The sequence below is a fragment of the Spermophilus citellus genome (genome assembly GCF_964194105.1).
Source record: "Spermophilus citellus genome assembly, chromosome: 4".
Classification (NCBI taxonomy): Eukaryota; Metazoa; Chordata; class Mammalia; order Rodentia; family Sciuridae; genus Spermophilus; species Spermophilus citellus.
In genome coordinates this window covers 50,597,707-50,622,495 of record NC_138185.1, presented here as the reverse complement: position 1 = coordinate 50,622,495, position 24,789 = coordinate 50,597,707, and the positions used below count along the sequence as shown (strand labels likewise).

General features: G+C 37.9%; 1 long non-coding RNA gene across 1 annotated transcript in view; it reads right to left on the bottom strand.

Moving 5' to 3' along the window:
• Window positions 1-1,024: 1,024 nt before the first annotated feature.
• The window catches only part of LOC308648435, a 39,862-nt gene continuing 16,097 nt past the window's right edge, over window positions 1,025-24,789 (bottom strand). Inside the window, exon 3 of the long non-coding RNA XR_014021828.1 lies at window positions 1,025-1,159. This is a non-coding gene — a long non-coding RNA (uncharacterized lncRNA). The remainder of the gene's footprint in view (window positions 1,160-24,789) is intronic.

Genomic DNA, 24,789 nt, shown 5'->3' with positions numbered 1-24,789 from the left:
GCACTCACCTTATCTCATCATTGGAAAGTTTTCTTCTTTATTCCTGTAGCAATGTCCTCGGGTTGCAAGTTTGCTTTCTCCATTGCCCTACTTCTTTAGTGATACTTTTATCTCAGCTTTAGTGAACTATTTCTAGGGTTGCCATGAGGCAAAGCTCTTCCTATTGGAAGAGCTAATCTCTCCTGCTAAGTCTGGCCAATGGAAGATAATTCCAATGCTCAAGTATGGGACAGAACGTAAAGTAATGTAGTCGGGATCCCAGCCAGGAGCAGGGCTTCACCCAAGCAAACTTGATCCAAACTTTTCCCTCATATTTGGAGAAGGATATCTTCACACTTTATTTCCTAGCCCTGACCAATCAATCACCTCTGACATTTTGCTAGAGGATTATTGTTCCATTCCACTAAGATTGGTCCCCCACAATTGAGAAGGTGAAGACAGAACCTATAGAATGGGAGGAAAAATTTTCCACCTATACCTCAGAAAGAGTGTTAATCTGCAGGTTATATAAAGAAGTCAACAACAACAACAAAATGACCCAATCAATAAATGAACAAAAGAACTAAACAGGCACTTCACAGAATAAGAAATATGAATGGTCAACAAATATATGGAAAAAATGTTCAACATCTTTAGTAATTAAAGTAATGCACATTAAAACTACACTGATATTTTATCTTACTCCAGTCAGAATGGCAATTTCAAGAACGTAATTAACAATAAATGTTAGGATGTGGGGATAAAGGTACACTCATACTTTGCTGGTAGGACTGCAAATTGGTGCAACCACTTTAGTGTGGAATGGAACCACCATTTGACCTAGTTATCCCACTCCTCAATATATATCCAAAGGACTTCAAATCAGTGTACTATAGTGATGTGGCCACATCAATATTAATAGCAGCTCAATTCACAATAGCTAACTATAGAACTAACTTAGTTGCCTGTTTTAGTCACCTTTGTTTCTTTTTTTTTTCTTTTGCTGCTGTGACTAAAAGATCTGACCAGAACAATTTTATGAGAGGAAGAGTTTATTTGAGGGTTCAAGGTTTGGTTTCAGAGGTCTTAGTCTATAGTAGGCCAGGTCCATTCTTCGGGGCTTGAGGTGAGGCAGAACATCACGGTGAAAGAGTCTGGCAGTTGAAAGTAGCTCATATCACTATCAGAAAGAAGAGAGGTCTCCAATTGATGTATACAAATATATATCACAAAGCTACACCCTATTCCCAATTTCTCCAGACAGACCTTACCACTTCAGTTACCAGTTAATCCCTATCAGAAAATTAATTTATTGATTGCATCAAGACTCTCACAACCAAATTATTTCTCCTCTGAACCTTCTTACATTGTTACACATGAGCTTTTGGGGGACACCTCTCATCTAAACCATAATAGTGCCTTTCAACAGATAAATTAATAAAGGAAATGTAGTACATATACACAATGGAATATTACTCAGCCTTCAAGAAAAATAAAATTATGGCATTTTCCAGTAAATGGATGGAACTGGAGACTCTAATGTTCAGTGAAATAAGCCAAACCAAAAAAAAATCAAAGGCTAACTTTTCTCTCTGATATGTGAATGCTGACTCACAATAAGGGGAGGAGGGAAGAATAGAAGTTCATTAGATTATAAAAAGGGGAATGAAGGGAAATGAGGAGAGATGGGAATAAGAAAGACAGTGGAATAAATCAGGTATGACTTTCCTATGTTCATATATGTATACACAACCAGTGAAAGTTCACATCATGTATAACTATAAGAATGGGAAGTTATACTCCATGTATATATGATATGTCAAAATATATTCTACTGTCACATATAACTAAAAAGAATAAAAAATTCAAGAAAAAAAATATTGGGCCTAAACACCCGAAGGAAAGTGAGCTGGTGAGCTCCATCCTGGGTGTATTGATTGGCTCATGCCCAATTTACACAAAATCCAACTCACACCAAGTGCCCACAGACAGCTCTCCTCACTCTACAAATTTCTTTATCCTGATTCTACCCAGAATTACCTCAGGTTGCCTAAAAGTTTTTATTTTGGGTTTCCCCTACTTCTTTACTGAATCCTATATCTCATTTTTCCCCAAGATTATCACAGGTAAGGTTCCTCATGTGTTGCTGGCTTCCCCATGTGACCAAACCCTCTCCTCCTAAGTCTGGCCAGGAAACTGTTATTCCAATGTTTGGGCCAAAGGAATCCTCAGAAATATCCAGTCTGGGAGCAGGGCTTTAGGCATGAAGCCCACCTCCCACCTTGGCCCTAGCCTTGCCTCCATGCTTGGAAAAATACTTCAGCTTTTTCCAAGATTTCCTCTTCCTACCACAAGAGGCCTCAGGTCACCTTCTGCTGGAATCCTTAATCCTTGGTGTCCCAAGATTCTTCTAACAATTTGGGTAGGGCAAGTCTCTTCATTCAGGTCTTAGCTCCCCAGCTGTGAATAGTCAAACTTCTCCTTAGCCTGTCCAGAAGAGTGTAGTTCTTATTCTCCAAGCTTAGGCCAGAACTACCCTGATAAATGAGGTTTTCTGCCAGGCACAGTGTTGCATACCTGTAACCCCAGCAGCTCCAGAGACTGAGGCAGGAGAATTGTGAGTTCAACATCATCTTCAGCAACAGTAAGTCTCTAAGCAACTCAGTGAGACCCTCTCTCTAAAGAAAATACAAAAAAGGGCTGGAGGTGTGGCTCAATGGTTGAGTGCCCCTGAATTCAATCCCCAGGACTACCTCTAAAAAATAAATGAGGTTTTTTCTGACAACAGAGTGGGTGTAGTTTTCTACGAATGTGTACTTCATGAGCTACCCAGAGCCTGGAGTTGAGATAAGATAATTATTCCTCAAGAAGGAATAATTATCACAGTATGTATTTCTTTCCCCTTGTTCTAGAGGAGTGGCTTCAGACTGCCTGAAACTGGAACCCTGACATTATGGGCATCCACTATTCTGTGAAAAAATTTTGAACACTCTCTGTCCTGCTTCTCCAGAGGTTCAACAAGTGCAACTGATTTTTTTTTCCCCAGGGGAGGAGGGGTGCAGGTACTGGGAATTGAACCCAGGGGCACTTAACCACTGAACCACATTTCCAAGCCCTTTTTGTATTTTATTTAGAGACAGGGTCTCACTAAATTTCTTAGTGCCCCACTAAGTTGCTGAGGCTGGCTTTAAACTCATGATTCTCCTTCCTATACTTCCTAAACTGTTGAGATTAGAGGCATATGCCACTGTGCCTGGATAAGTGAGGCTTTATTATTTTCAGTCCCTAGCCCCTCAGAGGTGACCAATAAATCTCCTAAATCTGATTAGGGAGGATTTTTTTTAGTTTTGTTTTTTTTTCTAATTTGTTACATATGACAGCAGAATACATTACAATTCATATTACACATATAGAGCACAATTTTCTATATCTCTGATTGTATACAAGTATGTTCAAACAATTTGTGTTTTCATACATGTACTTAGGGTAATGATGTCCATCTCCCTTCACCATCTTTTCTACCTCCATGCCCCCTCCCTTCCCCAACCACCCCTTTGCCCCATCTGGAGTTTATCTAATCCTCCCATGCTTCCCATCCCAACCTCACTATGAATCAGCCTCCTTATATCAGAGAAAACATTCATCATTTGTTTTTTGGGATTGGCTAACTTCACTTAGCATTATATTCTCCAACTCCATCCATTTACCTGCAAATGCCATGATTTTATTCTCTTTTATTGCTGAGTAATATTCTATTGTGTATATATACCACATTTTCTTTATCCATTTATCTACTGAAGGGCATCTAGGTTGGTTCCACAGTTTAGCCATTGTGAATTGTGCTGCTATAAACATTGATGTGGCTGTGTCCCAGTAGTATGCTGTTTTTAAGTCCTTTGGATATACAAAAAGGAGTGAGATAGCTGGATCAAAATGTGGTCCCACTCCCAATTTTCCAAGGAATCTTCATACTGCTTTTCATATTGGCTGCACCATTTTGCAGTCCCACCAGCAACCAAAATAGACTGGTAGGCCAATGGTACAGAATAGAGGACACAGAGACTAACCCACATAATTACAGTTATATTAGGCAAAGGTGCCAAAAACATATATTGGAGAAAAAATGGCCTCTTCAACAAATGGTTCTGGTAGAACTGGAAATCCATATGCAACAAAATGAAAGTAAACCCCTATCTCTCACCATACACAAATCTCAACTCAAAATGGATCAAGGACCTAGGAATTAAACCAGAGACCCCTGGGCTGGGGATGTGGCTCAAGTGGTAGCGAGCTCGCCTGGCATGCGTGCGGCCCGGGTTCAAACCTCAGCATCACATACAAAGATGTTGTGTGAGTCCGCGGCGCCCGCGCCGAGCAGTCCGCGGCGCCCGCGCCGAGCGGCCCCCGCCGCTCGAGCACCCCCGAGGTCCCTGGGCGGCTGAGTGTGGTTTCGCCACTGCCAGGCCCGCACCGCCGGAGCCCCGCAGAGCCGATGCCTGTGACGGAGCCTAGGCCTGTGATTGAAAACATCAAGTCATGAGCCAAGGTGGAGGGAATCCATCACGACTTCAGCGCGAGCAGTAAGGCTGCAGCCCCAGGTGCACGGCTCTATCGGCCCCATCTTCTTCTCCTCTCCGCCTCTCCGCCTTGCTTCTCCCCAGCTGTCTCTCCTCCCAAGCTCAGTCTCTAAATCTAGATTTCAATTTCTTTCCCCCACCCCGCCCGCTCTCCCGCGAGTCCGGTACCCGGCCCCCGCGGCCCGAGGCGCCGCCTCCCCTCCCCCAACCCGCACCCCCTCTCCGGGGGTCCCGAAGGCCGCTGCCGCCGCCGCTGCTGCCACCGCCTCCCACAGAGCATCATAGAGCAGACTCTTCACCGCGCGAATGAGCTGCCGAATTAAATGAAACAGCTGATAAGATGAGAGACAATTTAAAATCCAAGTGAACCGAGAACACGCACTGAGCCCTGATCCGCTGAATTCAAACTCCCGGTCACCTGCTTCCCGCAGACAAACAGCGATGACTCGGCATTAATCCATCCGGCTGAAACAACTGGTCAGCCCTTCTCATCATACGAAGGTAAATGCCTACCGAGCCTTCATAAGTAGTGGCCACAGGTTTGAAACGGGGCTTGGGAGAGACAGTAAGGACCCACCCGTTGCATTGGTAGCCCAGCAAAGGGAAACAACGTCATCAGACTGCTGTGGAGGAGATAACTTCGTTGAAACCGACAGCTACAGGTGTGTGATCCCACAGCCTTCCCTCTCCACACATCGGGAAAACCTTAAGGGCCACTCCCAGCCCTCCCGCAAGGGCCCCTCCCAGCTCTCCCACGAGTGCTACAGCCAGCCCGAGGGAATCAGAGGTGGTGCGGGTCCCCGCGGCGCGGATCTACCGCTCCCACCAGGGCTGACTGCTGAGGTCTCTTGCACCAGCTACGGGGAAGTGAATACAAGAGGGCAAGTAAAATCCGCTGAGGATTCTCAGCCCCAAGCTCTACAAACTTAGGGTCTGAGGGAATGGCAAACTGGAAGAGTGTGCCCAGTCGTTCATGAAAACAGGGCTCCCGGGAGCAGCAGACCTGGCTTGTAGCCAGTATTGTGGTGAGAGGGGCCTGGCTAGAGAAAAAGTGGGAAGTGACTAGACACAAGAGGAGGCCCTAGACACTCAGGATTGGAGACTCGCCCAGTCTGGGAGGAGCTGCTGCACAGTGATTGGTTCCCACGTATCGACAGGAGAAACTTGGCCTTGTGGACAAAGTGCCACCTACTGGAAGAGAAGTTAATCAAACTCTAAGACGGCATTTATTAGGTTTTTTTTTTTTTGTTTTGTTTTTTTTTTTTTTTTTTTTTTTGATTTGGGTTTTTCTTTCAGTTTCATTTTTTTCTTTCTTGTTGTTTAATTAATTTTTTTTTACAAAATATTTTTTAAAAAATTTTTTTTGCTACTAATTTTAATTTAAATTTTTTAATTATTTTTTTTAATTATTATTATTATTTTTTTTTAATTTTTTTTCTTTATTAGTTCCTATTTTTTTCTTCTTTAGTCTTTTCATTTCTCTTATCCCCCCTTTCCTTGAATTCTACCTGCCTACTCTCATTCTCTTTAGTGACTTCACCCCTTCCCTTCAAATACCTTTCCTCCCAAACATCAAATTAATTTATAGGAGTAAACAGTAACCCAGCAGTCAAACAGAACAAGAAGTAACATGAGCAGCTTCAAAAAACAAGGAAGAAAAGGAATACAAACAATGCAGGACAGCCTAAATATTCAGGAGGACGTGGAGTCATCAGAAAAATGGTCATATAAAGAACTCAAGGAACACCTTAGACAGATGGAATGGAACCTTAAGGAGGATACAAGACAGCAAATTCAAGCAGCGAAAGAACACATTCAGAATGAATTTCATAAACAGATAAAAGAAGAAGTTAAGCATCTCTATCAGGAGATAGAGATTATAAAAAATAATCAAACAATAATTCTAGAAATGAAGGAAACGATAAACCAAATTAAAAACTCAATTGACAGTATCACTAACAGAGTGGAGCAAGTAGAAACCAGAACGTCAGATAATGAAGACAAAATATACCATCTTGAAAAGAGTCTAGCCAACTCAGAAAGGCTGGTAAAAAATCACGAGACAAACATCCAAGAGTTATGGGATAACATGAAGAAACCAAACTTACGAGTCATCGGGATACAAGAAGGTACACAGATTCAAACCAAGGGAATGAGTAACCTGCTGGATGAAATAATTACAGAAAACTTCCCAGAAATAAAAAAGGAAACAGATATACAAATTGAAGATGCATACAGGACACCGAGCACACAAAATCACAGTAGACCAACGCCAAGACACATTGTTATGAAGATATCCAATATACAGAACAAAGAGAAAATATTAAAAGCTACAAGAGAAAGGAGACAGATTACATTTAGGGGTAAACCCATACGGTTAACAACGGATTTTTCAGCACAGACACTGAAAGCAAGAAGGTCATGGAACAATGTATTTCAAACACTGAAAGACAATGGATGCCAACCAAGAATCCTGTATCCAGCAAAATTAGGCTTCAGGTATGACAACGAAATAAAAATCTTTCATGATAAACAAAAGTTAAAAGAATTTGCAGCCAGAAAACCAGCATTGCAAAGCATTTTGAGCAAAACACTACATAAAGAAGAAATGAAAAACAATAACCAAAACCATCAGTGGGAAGTGCCTCAGTAAAGACAGAGGGCGAGGGGAAAGACAACCATGGTGAAACAAACTAAAATTTTTTTTAAAAAAAAAAAAAAGGATAAACAATCAATCATGGATGGAAGTTCAAACCATATATCAATAGTAACTCTGAATGTTAATGGCTTAAACTCTCCAATAAAGCGACATAGGCTGGTATCATGGATTAAAAAAACAAATCCAACAATATGCTGCCTCCAGGAGACACATCTGATTGGAAAAGACATACACAGGCTAAAGGTGAAAGGATGGGAAAAAATATACCACGCACACGGTCCTCGCAAGCAAGCAGGGGTGGCCATCCTCATATCAAATAAAATCCACTTCAAGACTAAGTTAATCAAAAGGGATAAAGAAGGTCATTATATACTGTTAAAAGGAACCATTCACCAACAAGACATAACAATTATCAATATTTACGCACAAAATAATGGTGCTGCGACATTCATAAAACAAATTCTTCTCAAATTCAAGAATCAAATAGACCACAACACAATAATTATGGGAGACTTCAACACACCACTCTCACCATTGGACAGATCCTCCAAACAAAAGTTGAATAAAGAAACTATAGATCTCAATACCACAATCAATAAACTAGACTTAACTGACTTATATAGAATATATCAACCATCATCAAATGGCTATACTTTTTTCTCAGCAGCACATGGATCCTTCTCAAAAATAGACCATATATTATGCCATAGGGCAACCCTCAGTAAATATAAAGGGGTGGAGATAATACCATGCATTTTATCTGATCATAATGGAATGAAACTGGAAATCAATGATAAAAGAAGGAAGGAAAAATCCTACATCACATGGAAAATGAACAATATATTACTGAATGATCAATGGGTTACAGAAGACATAAAGGAGGAAATCAAAAAATTCTTAGAGATAAACGAAAATACAGACACAACATATCGGAATCTATGGGACACAATGAAAGCAGTTTTAAGAGGAAAATTCATCGCCTGGTGGTCATTCCTCAAAAAAAGAAGAAACCAACAAATAAATGAGCTCACACTCCAACTCAAAGCCCTAGAAAAGGAAGAGCAAAACAACAGCAAATGTAGCAGAAGGCAAGAAATAATTAAAATCAGAGCAGAAATCAATGAAATTGAAACAAAAGAAACTATTGAAAAAATTAACAAAACTAAAAGTTGGTTCTTCGAAAAAATAAATAAGATCGACAGACCTTTAGCCATGCTAACGAAGAGAAGAAGAGAGAGAACTCAAATTACTAACCTACGGGATGAAAAAGGCAATATCACAACAGATGCTACAGAAATACAGAAGACAATCAGAAATTATTTTGAAAACCTATATTCCAATAAAATAGAGGATAGTGAAGACATCGATAAATTTCTTAAGTCATATGATTTGCCCAGACTGAGTCAGGAGGATACACACAATCTGAACAGACCAATATCAATGGATGAAATTGAAGAAACCATCAAAAGACTACCAACCAAGAAAAGTCCAGGACCGGATGGGTATACAGCGGAGTTTTACAAAACCTTTAAAGAAAAATTAATACCAATACTTTTCAAGTTATTTCAGGAAATAGAAAAAGAGGGAGCTCTTCCAAATTCATTCTATGAGTCCAACATCACCCTGATTCCGAAACCAGACAAAGACACCTCAAAGAAAGAAAACTACAGACCAATATCTCTAATGAACCTAGATGCAAAAATCCTCAATAAAATGCTGGCGAATCGAATACAAAAACACATCAAAAAAATAGTGCACCATGATCAAGTAGGATTCATCCCTGTGATGCAAGGATGGTTCAATATATGGAAATCAATAAATGTTATTCACCACGTCGATAGACTAAAAGATAAGAACCATATGATCATCTCGATAGATGCAGAGAAAGCATTCGACAAAGTACAGCATCCCTTTATGTTCAAAACATTAGAAAAACTAGGGATAACAGGAACTTACCTTGACATTGTAAAAGCTATCTATGCTAAGCCTCAGGCTAGCATTATTCTGAATGGACAAAAGTTGAAGGCATTCCCTCTAAAATCCAGAGCAAGACAGGGATGCCCTTTATCTCCACTTCTATTCAATATAGTTCTCGAAACACTGGCCAGAGCAATTAGACAGACGAAAGAAATTAAAGGCATAAAAATTGGAAAAGAAGAACTTAAATTATCACTATTTGCAGATGACATGATTCTATACCTAGAAGACCCAAAAGGGTCTACAAAGAAACTACTAGAACTAATAAATGAATTCAGCAAAGTGGCAGGATATAAAATCAACACGCATAAATCAAAGGCATTTCTGTATATCAGCGACAAAACTTCTGAAACAGAAATGAGGAAAAACACTCCATTCACAATATCCTCAAAAAAAATAAAATACTTGGGAATCAACCTAACAAAAGAGGTGAAAGATTTATACAATGAAAACTACAGAACCCTAAAGAGAGAAGTAGAAGAAGATCTTAGAAGATGGAAAAATATACCCTGTTCATGGATAGGCAGAACTAACATCATCAAAATGGCGATATTACCAAAAGTTCTCTATAGATTTAATGCAATGCCAATCAAAATCCCAACGGCATTTCTTGTAGAAATAGATAAAGCAATCATGAAATTCATATGGAAAAATAAAAGACCCAGAATAGCAAAAGCAATTCTAAGCAGAAAGTGTGAATCAGGCGGTATAGCAATACCAGATTTCAAACTATATTACAGAGCAATAGTGACAAAAACAGCATGGTACTGGTACCAAAACAGGCGGGTGGACCAATGGTATAGAATAGAGGACACAGAGACTCATCCACAAAGCTACAACTATCTTATATTTGATAAAGGGGCTATAAGCATGCAATGGAGGAAGGATAGCATCTTTAACAAATGGTGTTGGGAAAACTGGAAATCCATATGCAACAAAATGAAACTGAATCCCTTTCTCTCGCCATGCACAAAAGTTAACTCAAAATGGATCAAGGAGCTTGATATCAAATCAGAAACTCTGCGTCTGATAGAAGAAAAAGTTGGCTCTGACCTACAGATTGTGGGGTCAGGCTCCAAATTCCTTAATAGGACACCCATAGCACAAGAGTTAACAACTAGAATCAACAAATGGGACTTAATTAAACTTAAAAGTTTTTTCTCAGCAAAAGAAACAATAAGAGAGGTAAATAGGGAGCCTACATCCTGGGAACAAATTTTTACTCCTCACACCTCAGATAGAGCCCTAATATCCAGAGTATACAAAGAACTCAAAAAATTAGACAATAAGATAACAAATAACCCAATCAACAAATGGGCCAAGGACCTGAACAGACACTTCTCAGAGGAGGATATACAATCAATCAACAAGTACATGAAAAAATGCTCTCCATCTCTAGCAGTCAGAGAAATGCAAATCAAAACCACACTAAGATACCATCTCACCCCAGTAAGATTGGCAGCCACTATGAAGTCAAACAACAACAAGTGCTGGCGAGGATGTGGAGAAAAGGGTACACTTGTACATTGCTGGTGGGACTGCAAATTGGTGCGGCCAATTTGGAAAGCAGTTTGGAGATTCCTGGGAAAGCTGGGAATGGAACCACCATTTGACCCAGCTATTGCCCTTCTCGGACTATTCCCTGAAGACCTTAAAAAAGCATGCTACACGGATACTGCCACATCGATGTTCATAGCAGCACAATTCACAATAGCTAGACTGTGGAACCAACCCAGATGCCCTTCAATAGATGAATGGATAAAAAAAAATGTGGCATCTATACACAATGGAGTACTATGCAGCAATAAAAAATGACAAAATCATAGAATTTTCAGGGAAATGGATGGCACTAGAGCAGATTATGCTTAGTGAAGCTAGCCAATCCCTAAAAAACAAATACCAAATGTCTTCTTTGATATAATGAGAGCAACTATGAACAGAGTAGGGAGGGAGAGCAGGAAGAAAAGATTAACATTAAACAGAGACATGAGATGGGAGGGAAAGGGAGAGAAAAGGGAAATTGCATGGAAATGGAGGGAGACCCTCATTGCTATACAAAATTACATATAAGAGGTTGTGAGGGGAATGGGAAAATAAACAAGGAGAGAAATGAACTACAGTAGATGGGGTAGAGAGAGAAGTTGGGAGGGGAGGGTAGGGGGGATAGTAGGGGATAGGAAAGGTAGCAGAATACAACAATTACTAATAGGGCATTATGTAAAATTGTGGATGTGTAACCGATGTGATTCTGCAATCTGCATTTGGGGTAAAATTGGGGGTTCATAACCCACTTCAATCTAATGTATGAAATATGATATGTCAAGAGCTTTGTAATGTTGTGAACAACCAATAAAAAATTTAAAAAAAAGTGATGAAAGACCTCTACAATGAAAACTACAGGACACTCAAGAAAGAAATTAAAGAAGACCTTAGAATGATGAAAAAATCTCCCATGCTCTTGGTAAATCCATCCTTCTTTTTTTTTTTTTTTTTTTTTGACCCATCCATTTTTCTTGTTTAAATAAACTCTGCTAAATTAAAAAAAAAATCACTGTTGTTAATTTCAAATATACTGTTTAAAAACAGAATTATGTAATACAAAGTTTGGAGATAAAAAATTGCTTTCAAAGCAGGTTTCATTGTTTCTCAGTGTGTTTCCTGAAAAGAGTGGGTACAGCAGAGTTTATATGTGGAAGCTTAACTGTACAATTGGGAATTCTCCAAATTAATGTTTCTTAAAGGATAAATTATCAAATTGTGCTAACTAAAACTTTTATGTGTTTTATTTCAACTCAACAATAATAATCAGAGGAATTGTTTAGAATTTAGATCAACCAAAGATAGTTTTGGGGGGGATTATTTTATCACTAGCATTGTTTAGAATTGTTGGCACATGGTGGTAATAAAAAACAGCCAAATCTGAAAAAAAAAAAAAGATGTTGTGTTCACCCACTGAGAACTAAAATAAATAAATAAATATTTTTTAAAATAAATAAATAAATAAACCAGAGACCCTGCATCTAATAGAAGAAAAAATAAACCCAAATCTCCATCATGTCAGATTAAGCCCCTACTTCCTTAATAAGACTCCTACAGTTTAAGAATTAAAATCAAGAATCAATAAGTGGGATGGAATCAAACTAAAAAGTTTCTTATCAGCAAAAGAAACAATCTGTGAGGTGAATAGAGAGCCTGCATCTTTGGAGCAAATTTTTACCCCTCACACATCAGATAGAGCACTAATCTCTAGGGTATAGATAAAGAACTCAAAAAGCTAAATACCAAAGAAACAATAACCCAATCTATAAATGGGCCAAGGAACTGAATGGACACTTCTCAGAAGACGATACACAATCAATCAAAAAATATATGAGCAAATATTCAACATCCCTAGCAATTAGAGAAATGCAAATCAAAACTACTCTAAGATATCATCTCACTCCAGTCAGAATGGCAGCTATTAAGAATACAAACAACAATAAGTGTTGGCAAGGATGTAGGGGAAAAGACACACTCATACAGGGAGGATTATTGCAATGCACTTGCTAACTGCAAGAAAATCAATAGGAGACAGAAGCAAGGTGCCGATGCACATTGGCAGGATAGCAGAATGGCAGAAAGGCAGAAAAGCCCCTTGTCCAAGATGCCAGTTTCATTTATATCAATAGGTTACATTAGGTCACTGGCAAAAAGTAGTTTTATTATTGTTCATTGTGTCATTAGATTACAAAGTTAGCAACATTATACAGCTTATTTCTCAGTTACATACTATCTTTGTAATGTGCAATGTTAGGAGTTTTGTGTAGCTCTCAAGAACATTGATTGTTTAAAGTTACAGTTATGTGAACAGGTTCAGGCTCAGCAGAGATTGGTGAAACATTGTGGTTGTCTAACAAGAGAGTTCCTTTATTCCTAGGAGCTGAGTGCCTGAGATCAAAGTTGAGGCTAATAAGACTCTAGCACAGAGCCTCTTCATACAGGGCATTGCCATAGTAAAATAACTCCACATTATATACAAACACAAAAATGGGATCCTAATTGGAATGGGTTGTACTTCATGTATATGTAATATGTCACAATACACTCTACTTTCATGTATATCTATAAACAACAAATAAAAAAATAAATTAAATAAATAAAAAACAGGGGGAAAAACAAAGACCAAATATTCACGCTGATATGTGAATGCTAACACAAAATATGGTGGAGGGAGTAAAGAATAAAAGTTCACCAAATTAGGCAAAGGTAAATAAAGGGAAGGGAATGAGGTGGGAATAAAAAATATAGTAAAATAAATCAAATATAACTTTCTTGTGTTAATATATGAATACACAACTAGTTTAACTCCACATAATGTACAACCAAAAGAATCAGAAATTATATTCCAAGAATGTCAGCATACATTCTACTTTTATGTGTGTCTAAAAAGAACAAATAAAAATAATAATAATAATAATAAGGGCTGGGGTCATGGCTCAGTGGTAGAGCACTTGCCTCACATGTGTTCAACTCTCAGCACCACACATAAATAAATAAAATAAGGTCCATCAACAACTAAAAAAATTTTTTTAAATAATAATAAATAAATGAACAGTCAAAAATATATATGAAAAAAGTCCAACATCTGTATCAATTAGGGAAATACAAATTAAAACTAAAACTTTTATCTCACCCTAGTCAGAATGGCAATTATCAAGAATTCAATTAACAATAAATATTGGTGAGGATGTGAGGGGAAGTGTATTCTTGTAAATTTCTGGTAGGACTGCATATTAATGCAACCACTCTGGAAAGCAGTATGGAGATTCCTTAAAAAACTGAATGGAACCACCATTTGACCCAGTTAGTCCACTCTTCTTTATATATTCACAGGCGTTTAAAATAATCATACTATAGTGACACAGCCACATCAATGTTTATAGCAGCACAATTCACAATAGCTAAGCTATGGAACTAAACTAAATGTCCTTCAACAGAAAAATGGATAAAGAAATTATGGTGTATATACACAATGGACTATTACTCAGCCATAAAGAATAATGATTTTATCGGGGCTGGGGATGTGGCTCAGCGGTAGCGCGCTCGCCTGGCATGCATGCGGCCCGGGTTCAATCCTCAGCACCACATACAAACAAAGATGTTGTGTCCGCCGAAAACTAAATAAATAAATAAATAAATAAATATTAAAAATTCTCTCTCTAAAAAAAAAAACAAAAAAGAATAATGATTTTATGACATTTACCAGTAAATGGATCAATCTGAAAACTATTGTGCTAAATTAAGTAATCCAATCCAAAAAACCAAAGGTTGAACATTCTCTCTGATATGTGAAGGCTAACCCATAACAAGGCAGTTGGGAGAAAGAAGTTCAATGGATTAGACAAAGGGAAATGAAGGAAGGGAGAAAGGGTAAGAATAGGAAAGAAAGTGGAAAGAATCTGACATAACTTTCCTATGTACACATATGAATGCACCACTGTGAATCCCATCGTCATGTACATTCACAAGATTGGGACCCAAATTAGAATAAGATATACTCAATACATGTATAATTTTATCAAAATGTATACTGTCATGTATAACTAAAAAGAACCAATAAATAAATAAATGCTACAGAATATTGAAGAAAGAAATTGAAGACCTTGGAAGTTAGAAAGACCTCCCATGTTCATGGATGGGCCAAATTAATATTGTTAAAATGGCCATACTGCAAATATACAGATTCAATGCAATCCCCTTTGAAATATCAATAACATTCTTCACAGAACTAGAAAAAAAAGAGTCCATCCAAAACTTTACTTAGAAGACCCAGAATAGCCAAAGAAATTCTAAGCCAAAAAATTTTTTGAATGCTTGAGGTATAATAATACCTGACTTTAAATTATATTACAAAGCTACAATAACAAAAACTTTATGGTACTAGCTTAAAAACAGACACATAGACCAATGGTTCAAAATAGAAGACACAGAGACAAACACACAGATATGCTCATATGCAGTTACTCTAATCCTTCCCAAAGATGCCCCAAACATACATTGGAGAAAGAATAGCCTTTTTAACAAATGGTGCTGGTAAAGCTCATTATCTGTATGTGAAGAATGAGACTAGACCCTTATCTCTCACCCTACATAAAAATTAATTTAAAATAAATCAGATACTTAGGAATTAGTCCAGAAGCCATGCAAATCCTAGAAGAAAATGTAGGATCAACACACCAATATATAGGTACAGGTAATGACTTCTTCAATAGGCCCTTTAAAGCTCAGGATAATGCCAAGAGTTAATAAAAGGATGGCATCAAATTAAAAAGTTTTGAACAGCAAAGAGAATAATAAAAATATGCATATAGAACCTACAGAATGGGAGAAAATCTTTGCTAGCTACTCTTCTGACAATACCCAGGATATATAAAAAACTTCACACCAAACTTCACACACACAAAAAAAAACCCAAGTAATTCAATTATTAAATTAGCAAATGAACTTAGCAGACACTTCTGAAAAGAAGAAATACAAATGGCCAATAAATGTTTACAACAATGTTCAACATCATTAGCAATTAAGTAAATGCAAACCAAAACTACACTAAGATTTCATCTCATACCAGTCATAAGGCCATCATCAAGAATACAAATAACATAAATGCTTTAGAAGATGTGGAGGAAAAGAAAACACTTTTACACTGTTGGTGGGATTGTAAATTAGTACAACACTATGGAAATCTTTAAAAGACTAGGCATGGAACCACCGTATGATGCAGATATACCACTCCTTAGTTTTATCCTAAATAATTATAGTCAGCATACTATCACAATACATGCATATCCATGTTTATACTAGCACAATGCACAATAGTCAAACTAGGAAACCAGTCTGGATGTCCAGCAATGGATAAATGTAATGTAACACAATGGAGTTTTATTCAGTCAGGAAGAAAGATAAAATTATATCATCACCAGGAAAAGATGGAACTTTGGAACATTATATTAAGCAAAATAAGTCAAACTCAGCAGATCACTCAGGTCACATGTTTTGACTCCTCTGTAGAAACTACAGAGAAAAAATGAAAAGATAGATTGGGTGAGCTCATGAAAATCAAAGAGAGATCAGTACAGAAAAAAAGATTGGGGGAGGCAGGAAGTAAGGGAAAGGGGAAATACTGAAGAATGATTTTAGCTAAATTATACTATTATTTTGTGTGCATGTACAATATGTAACAATAAATCCCACTATTATTTACAACTAAATGCACTAATAAAAAAATATGGGGAAAAAGGCAAAAATTAAAATTTTTTTGAAAATTAATAAAAAGAAAAATATAGATACATGAAAAAAAAGAAGATTACAGGCCAATATCCCTGATTAACATAGTTGCAAAAATCCTCAAGAAAAACAAATCAGCAAGCTTTAAGAGCACATTAAATGAATCCTTACCAATGATCAAATGGAATTTATTCCAGAGTAGCAAGAATTGTACATATGTACAATTTTAGGATTAAAAACTTGCATAAGTTTAGACAGAAAATATCTCAACACATTAAAGGCCATGTATGATGACAAACCCAGAGCTAACATTTTACATAACCAAAAGGTTGAAAGATTTTACTTTACAATCATATTTTTTACTGCTATGACTAAAAGGATCTGACAAGCACAAATATAAAGGAGGAAAAGTTTATTTGAGGGCTCATGGTTTTAGAGGTCTTAGTCCATAGAAGGCCAGCTTCATTTCTCAGGACTTGAGGTGAGGCTGAACATCATGGCAAAGAGAAGCAGCTCACATTATAATCAGATAGGAGAGAGAGAGAGAGAGAGAGAGAGAGAGAGAGAGAGAGAGAGAGAGACTGAGACTCCACTCTCCAGATACAAAATATATATTCTATAGCCATGCTCCCAATGAACAACTCCCTCCCAGCCATACCCCACCTGCCTCCAATTACCACTCAGTAAAACCATCCAGAGTTAATTCACTGATTAGGTCAAGGCTATGATACAATCATTTTACCTCCAAACCTTGTGTGGTCTCACATGTGAGTTTTTTGGGGGACACCTCACATCCAAACCATAACAAAACAAGAAAGGATGCCTGCTCTTGCCTCTTCTATTCAACTCAAACTGCTTTACAACTTAAATGTAAAATCTGAAATTTCAAAACTATTAGGAAAAAAATAGGAGAAAACCTGCACAACATAGATCTAGGAAGTGATTTTTCAACATGACCTGAAAAATATATAACAAAAACAAAAATAAACAAATGAGAATGTCAATCTAAAAAGTTTCCACACAGCTAAGAAAACCATCAAATGAGAGAATAATCATTGGAATGGGAGAAATTACTTGCAAACCTATATATCTGGTAAGAAGTTAATATCCAAAATATATAAGCAAATCAAGAATCTCCAGCCGGGTGTGGTGGCACACATCTGTAATCCCAGCAGATCAGAAGGCTAGGCAGGAGGATTTCTAGTCAAAGCCACCCTTAGTAATGGCGAGATAATAAGAAACTCAGTGAGACCCTGTCTCTAAAACAATACATAATAGGGCTGGGGATGTGGTACAGTGGTTGAGTGCCACTGAGTTCAATCTCCAGTACCCCCACCCAAAAAAAAAAATCTCCAAAGAAAAGAAAATAACCCAATGAAATGGGTGAAGACATGCATAGACATTTCTCAAATTCTTGGGGGAAAAGACATACAAATGATCAACATTTATATGGAAAAAAATTCAACATCATTAATCCTCATGAAAATGAAAATTAAAACCATAATGATATTTTAATTGTATCATCCCTAAAGCAAATGGAGGCAATAAATTTTCATGTTCCAGAATGCCTACTTTCTGTTTCCAAAAACCTAGCCACATTAAGGAAATAACAAGAAAAAGCATGGAACAGAAAGTGCAGATACATATTATCTTAAAGAATACTGGCTTTGTCTTACGCACACTAGAAAGTACAGCAACTTGGTGTTATCTGAAGAAAGCTACTTTTTGCATGTATGCTAGGACAGTTGCTCCTTAGTCTCCTGGTCCAACAAGCAAACCAAGCAAGCAAATATTAATGATGTCACTGCTTCTGCAATCTAACATATAAAACCCCTATCTGAAGGGTGACAGGCATGAAACTGAGAACACTGTGGAAAAAAAGCACATGTGTCACTTGTCCAGGAAGTCATCACTCTTCAAAACACCATGAGGGAGAGGAGGAGGCAATACTTGGCAAATCATCATGTGGGACAGAGATACTTTCAGCTTGTTGCCAGTGAACTCTCTTTAGAGCAGTCACTGAAGTTTCATAAATTTCCCCCAATAAATCATAGGTCTCCAAAACTGTCTTCAGGCACTTTCCTGGATCTATCTGCAACCTACCTGACTACCTTGGCACAACCGGGTTGTGAAAGAGACCACCTCATCTGTCAGGATGGCTATCTCAAAAGATCCAAGATAATAAGTGGTATTAGCAAGGATATTTTTTTTAAAAAGGGAACCCTTGCAAATTTTGGTGGGGATGTAAATAAATACTATCATTGTGGAAAACAGCATTAAATTCCTCAAAAAGTTAAAAATTGAACAACCATATCATCTAGCAATTTCATTGCTGGGTATATCTGCTATGGTTTAAATATGGTTTTTCCCCACCAAGACTTACATTTAGCAAACAGGGGTTTCTATCCTCACATCAGATACAGTGCACTTCAAGCCAAATTTAATTAGAAGGGACAGGAAAACATTTCATACTGCTTAAGGGAACTATATATCAACAAGGCATAACAATTGTAAGTATTTATGCCTCAAACAATGAAGTATCCATGTACATTGAACAAATGCTTCTTAGTTTGAAGAATCCAATAGACCACAACACAATAATAATGGACAATTTTAACATGTCTCTGTCACCCCTGAATAGATGCTCCAGACAAAAACTAAATAAAAAGCTATAGAGGGGCTGGGGATGTGGCTCAGGCGGTAGCGCGCTCGCCTGGCATGCGTGCGGCCCGGGTTCGAGCCTCAGCACCACATACCAACAAAGATGTTGTGTCCGCCGAGAACTAAGAAATAAATATTAAAAAAATTCTCTCTCTCTCTCTCTCTCTCTTTCTCTCTCACCTCTCTCACTCTCTCTTAAAAAAAAAAGCTATAGAACTAAAAAATGCAATTGATAATTTAGATTTTATGAACATTTATGGAATGTTTCATCCATCAATGAGTAGATACACTTTCTTCTCAGCAGCACACAGATCCTTCTCTAATATAGAGAAGCTATCACATGTTGACATGCAATTGTAATATTACCTTAATATATTTTTAGCATCTGTAGGGTTATTTTGATAGCTCCCTTTCTATTGGTATTAGTTTTTTTGTTTTTGCTTTTTCTCTCAGTAGATTTAATTTTTATCAACTTTTAGTCATATTATTCTTCTCTATTTTATATATTTCTGCTTCCCCTCTTATTTTTTCTTTTCTACTTCCTAATTTGAAAATAACTTGATTGTTAATCTAGCTTCTTCTGAAACAAGTACTTTAAGCATAAATGTTCATCTGAGTACTGTTTCATCCCAGAGATTCTGACATTTTAAGCTTTTATTATCACTTAGTTCAAACACTTTTTATTTACTTTTCTTGTGTTTTTCTTCCTTGACCTGTGAGATATTTAGACATGTAGGAGTGGGTTCTATATATCCTAAGGTAATTGATTTCTTTTTATTCTTTATTTGTTCTAATTAGTTATACATGACAGCAGAATGCATTTCAATTCATTGTATACAAATGGAAGAAAACTTTTCATTTCTCTAGCTGTACACACTTCAGAGTCACACTGTTCATGCAATCATACATGTATATAGGGTAATAATGTCGACCTCATTTCACCATCCCTCTCACCCACACCCCCTCCACTCTCCTCACTCTGCTCTGCCCAATCCAAAGTTCCTCCATTCTTCCTTCTATAGCCACAACTCCCCCATTATGGATCAGCATTTGCACATAAGAGAAAACATTTGACCTTCAATTTGGGGGGATTGGCTTATTACTTATCATATTCTCCAACTCCATCCATGACCTCAAATGTCACAATTTTATTCTTCTTTAAGGTTGAGTAATAGACCATGTGTATATATACCACATTTTCTTTATCCATTCATCTGTTGAAGGGATTCTAGGTTGATTCCGTAGTTTAGCTGTTGTGAATTGAGCTGCTATGAATATTGATGTGGCTGTGTCACTATAGTATGCTTATTTTTAAGTCCTTAGGGTATAAACTGAGGAGTGGGACAGATGGGTCAAATGGTGGTTCCATTCTAAGTTTTCTGAAGAATTTCCATACTGCTTTCTGAAGTGAGTACACCATTTATTATCTAATCCCATCAGTAATGTATGAGTGTACCCTTTTCCTCACATCCTCACCAACTCTTACTATTGCTTGATAATTGCCATTCTGACTGGAGTGAGATGAAATCTTAGTTTTGATTTTCATTTCTCTAATTGCTAGAGATAATGAACTTTTCCATATATTTGTTGATTGATTGCATTTCTTCTTCTGTGAAGTGTATATTCAGTTCCATGTCCCATTTATTATTTGATTTTTGTTTGTTTGATTGTTTGTTTGTTTTGGTGTTAAGATTTTTTAGTTCTTTATATGTCCTGGAGATTAGTGCTGTATCTGATGTGCATGTGGTAAAGATTTTTTCCCATTCTGTAGGCTCTTCATGTTATTCATTCCTTTACTGAGAAGCTTTTTAGTTTGAATCTATACCATTCATTGATTTTTAATTTTATTTCTTGTACTTTAGGAGTCTTGTTAAGGGAGTCAGGTCCTAAGCCAATATGATGATTTGGGCCTACTTTTGCTTTTATTAAGCACAGGGTTTCTTGTCTAATTTCTAGGTCCTTTATTCACTTTGAGTTTTGTGTAGGATAACACAGGGGTTTAATTTAATTTTGCTACATATAAATTTTAAGTTTTTCCAGAACCATTTGTTGAAGAGGCTATATTTATTATGTATATTTTTGGTGCCTTTTTCTATATGAGATAAATATTTGTGTGGGTTTGTCTCTGTGTCTTTTATTGGTCTAGAAGTCTAATTTGGTGCCAATGCCGTGCTGTTTTTTTTTTTTTTTTACTATAACTCTGTAGTATAGTTTAAGGTATGGTATTGTGATGTCTCCTGCTTCACTTTTGTTGCTAAAGATTTCTTTGGCTATTCTAGGTCTCTTATTTTTCCAAATGAATTTCATGATTGCTTTTTTATTTCTATGGAGAATGACATTGGGATTTTGATTGAAATTGCACTAAATCCGTATAGTGCTTTTGGTAGTATAGCCACTTTGACAACATTAATTCTGCTATCCAAGAACATAGGAGATCTTTCCATCTTCCAAGGTCTTCTTCAATTTCTTTCTTTAGTATTCTGTAGTTTATTCTTTCAATTCTTTCATTAGATTGATTCCCAAAATTTTGAGGCTATTGTAAATGGGGTATTTTTCCTAATTTCTCCTTCAGAGGATTCATCATTAATGTGCAGAAATGAATTTGATTTATGGGTATTGATTTCATATCCTGCTACTTTTCTGAATTCATTTATTAGTCTAGAAGTTTTCTGGTGGAATTTTCTGGATCTTATCAGCAAATAATGAAAGTTTAAGTTCTTATTTTCCTATTCATATTCCTCTAATTTCTTTCTCTAATTGCTCTAGCTAGAGTTTCAAGGACTATGTTAAATAGAAGTGGTAAAAGAGGGCATCCCTGTCTTGTTCCAATGTTTAGAGGGAATGCTTTCAATTCTCCATTTCTAATGATGTTAGTTAGCCTTGGGCTTAGCATAGATAGCTTTTACAATGTTGAGGTATGTTCCTACTATCCCTACTTTTTCTAGTGTTTTGAATATTAAGGTGTGCTATAATATATTAAATGCTTTTTTTACATTTATTGAGATGATCATATAATTCTTATTTTTAAGTCTATTGATGTGATGTTTGTGTGTTTACTGATTTTCATATTTGAACCTGTTGGGGCCACGAGTTGGAAAGCAGCCTACATTGCCACAGTCTGGCTGGGCACAATTCAGGAGCCACTTGTCGAAAGAAACTAACTTTATTTTTAGAACCACACATGCCAAACAAAACAGCTCCTCAGGAAAAAACCCTCAGAGCCCAACTGCCACCACCGGCTTCCCACAAGCCTCTCACCCCCACAAGCCTCTCCGCCTCCCACAATCCTCCTGCTCTTGAGGCCGATTGGCTGGGTCATGTGGGCGGAGCCAAAGAAGTCCCCCAATGAGCAGCTCCGTGGTCTGAAAGGGCAGAGAAACAGCCCAATGAACATCACCGCAGGGGAGCCAATCAGCTAGAGCCAATCAGCTAGATGTTGCTGGGGCCGCTGTGAACCAATCATCAGCCGCAGCTGGAAGTTTGCTGGCAGCTGGAAGTTTGCTGGGGCCCCTTTGGCTGTGGCTCTCAACACTACATTGCCTATGTGAGGGGCTCTCAGGGTTCACCACACTGAGTCCAGATGTCATGGTTAGCATACTAACCATGCTCAGCCCTATCACCATGGTAACCTGGCTTCCCTCAGGTGCACAGCATGTTCCTTCCCTTCTGCTTTTCTGCCTCGACCTGTTAGCCCATTGGTTGCTGCTTATAAATGTGTTTCTAGCTCATTGGATTATGATAACCCTCAGCTAATTTGCCCAGTAACAGGCTATGCATAAAAGACTTGCCGATGCAATAATAAAGTGGATCAAGTTCTCTAAAACTGGTCTCTGAAGGTCTCTTTTTGACTCCGTTGCCACACCCTCCTCAGCTGTTCGGTGGGTTTCAGCTGGACTGAGTGAGCCCACATGAGCCAACCTTGCATCCCTGGGATGAACCCTACGTGATCATGGTGCACTATGTTTCTAATGTGTTTTTGTATGTGATTTTCCAGAATTTTATTGAGAAATTTTGCATCTATGTTCATCAGGGATATCGGTCTGAAGTTTTCTTTCCTTGATATGTCTTTGGTTTTGGTGTCAGATTGATACTAGCCTCATAGAGTGCACTCAGCTCTGATATTCATGCCCACCGAGAGCTGGCGAGAATGGTTTTGAGTTATCACAGCTGGGTAGAGGGAGGGCTGGGAATCACACACTTGTTCAGATGCCCATCACACTGTCAGCTATACCCGCCAAAAGTTCATGAGGTAGACTTTCCAAGATGGCGATTGCCATTTCCTCGATGGGGTGTCCAGTGAGGTGGAGGGAGCTAGGCTATTACTACGCTACGACCAGAATTTGGTCCTCGGTCTAGTGCCCTGCAATGACCCAGGTCACAGACTGGCGCGCTTCAGCCTGAAAGGATCTGTAACCCTGTGTCTCTGCGCTGCCAGACCTCCCTCCGCCTGTCTGCCTCTAATGAATTTTTTAATTTCGTTTTTTGTTTCCTTAATTTCTTTTCTTTATGCTTTTTTCACTTTATTTTTTTTTATTGGTTGTTCACAACGTTACAAAGCACTTGACATATCATATTTCATACATTAGACTGAAGTGGGTTATGAACTCCCAATTTTACCCCAAATGCAGATTGCAGAGTCACATCGGTTACACATCCACAATTTTACATAATGCCCTATTGGTAATTGTTGTACTCTGCTCCCTTTCCTATCCCCACTATCCCCCTCCCCTCCCCTCCCTTTTACTCTCTCTACCCCATCTACTGTAATCCATCTCCCTCCTTATTTCCCATTCCCCACCCAGCCTCTTATATGTAATTTTGTATAGCAATGAGGGTCTCCCTTCATTTCCATGCAATTTTCCTCATCTCTCCCTTTCCCTCCCATCTCATGTCACTGATTAATGTTACTCTTTTCTTCCTACTCTTCCTCCCTGCTCTGTTCATATTTGCTCTCATTATATGAAAGAAGACATTTGGCACTTGTTTTTTAGGGATTGGCTAGCTTCACTAAGCATAATCTGCTCTAGTGCTGTCCATTTCCCTGCAAATTCTATGATTTTGTCATTTTTTATTGCTGCATAGTACTCCATTGTGTATAGATGCCACATTTTTTTTATCCATTCATCTACTGAGGGGCATCTGGGTTGGTTCCACAGTCTAGCAACTGTGAATTGTGCTGCTATGAACATCGATGTGGCAGTATCCCTGTAGCATGCTCTTTTAAGGTCTTCAGGGAATAGTCCAAGAAGGGCAATAGCAGGGTCAAATGGTGGTTCCATTCCCATCTTTCCCAGGAATCTACAAACTGCTTTCCAAATTGGCCGCACCAATTTGCAGTCCCACCAGCAATGTACAAGTGTACCCTTTTCTCCACAACCTCTCCAGCACTTGTTGTTGTTTGACTTCATAGTGGCTGCCAATCTTACTGGAGTGAAATGGTATCTTAGGGTGGTTTTGATTTGCATTTCTCTGACTGCTAGAGATGGTGAGCATTTTTTTCATGTACTTATTGATTGATTGTATATCCTCCTCTGAGAGGTGTCTGTTCAGGTCCTTTGCCCATTTGTTGATTGGGTTATTTGTTATCTTATTGTCTAATTTTTTTAGTTCTTTGTATACTCTGGATATTAGGGCTCCATCTGAAGTGTGAGGAGTAAAGATTTGTTCCCAGGA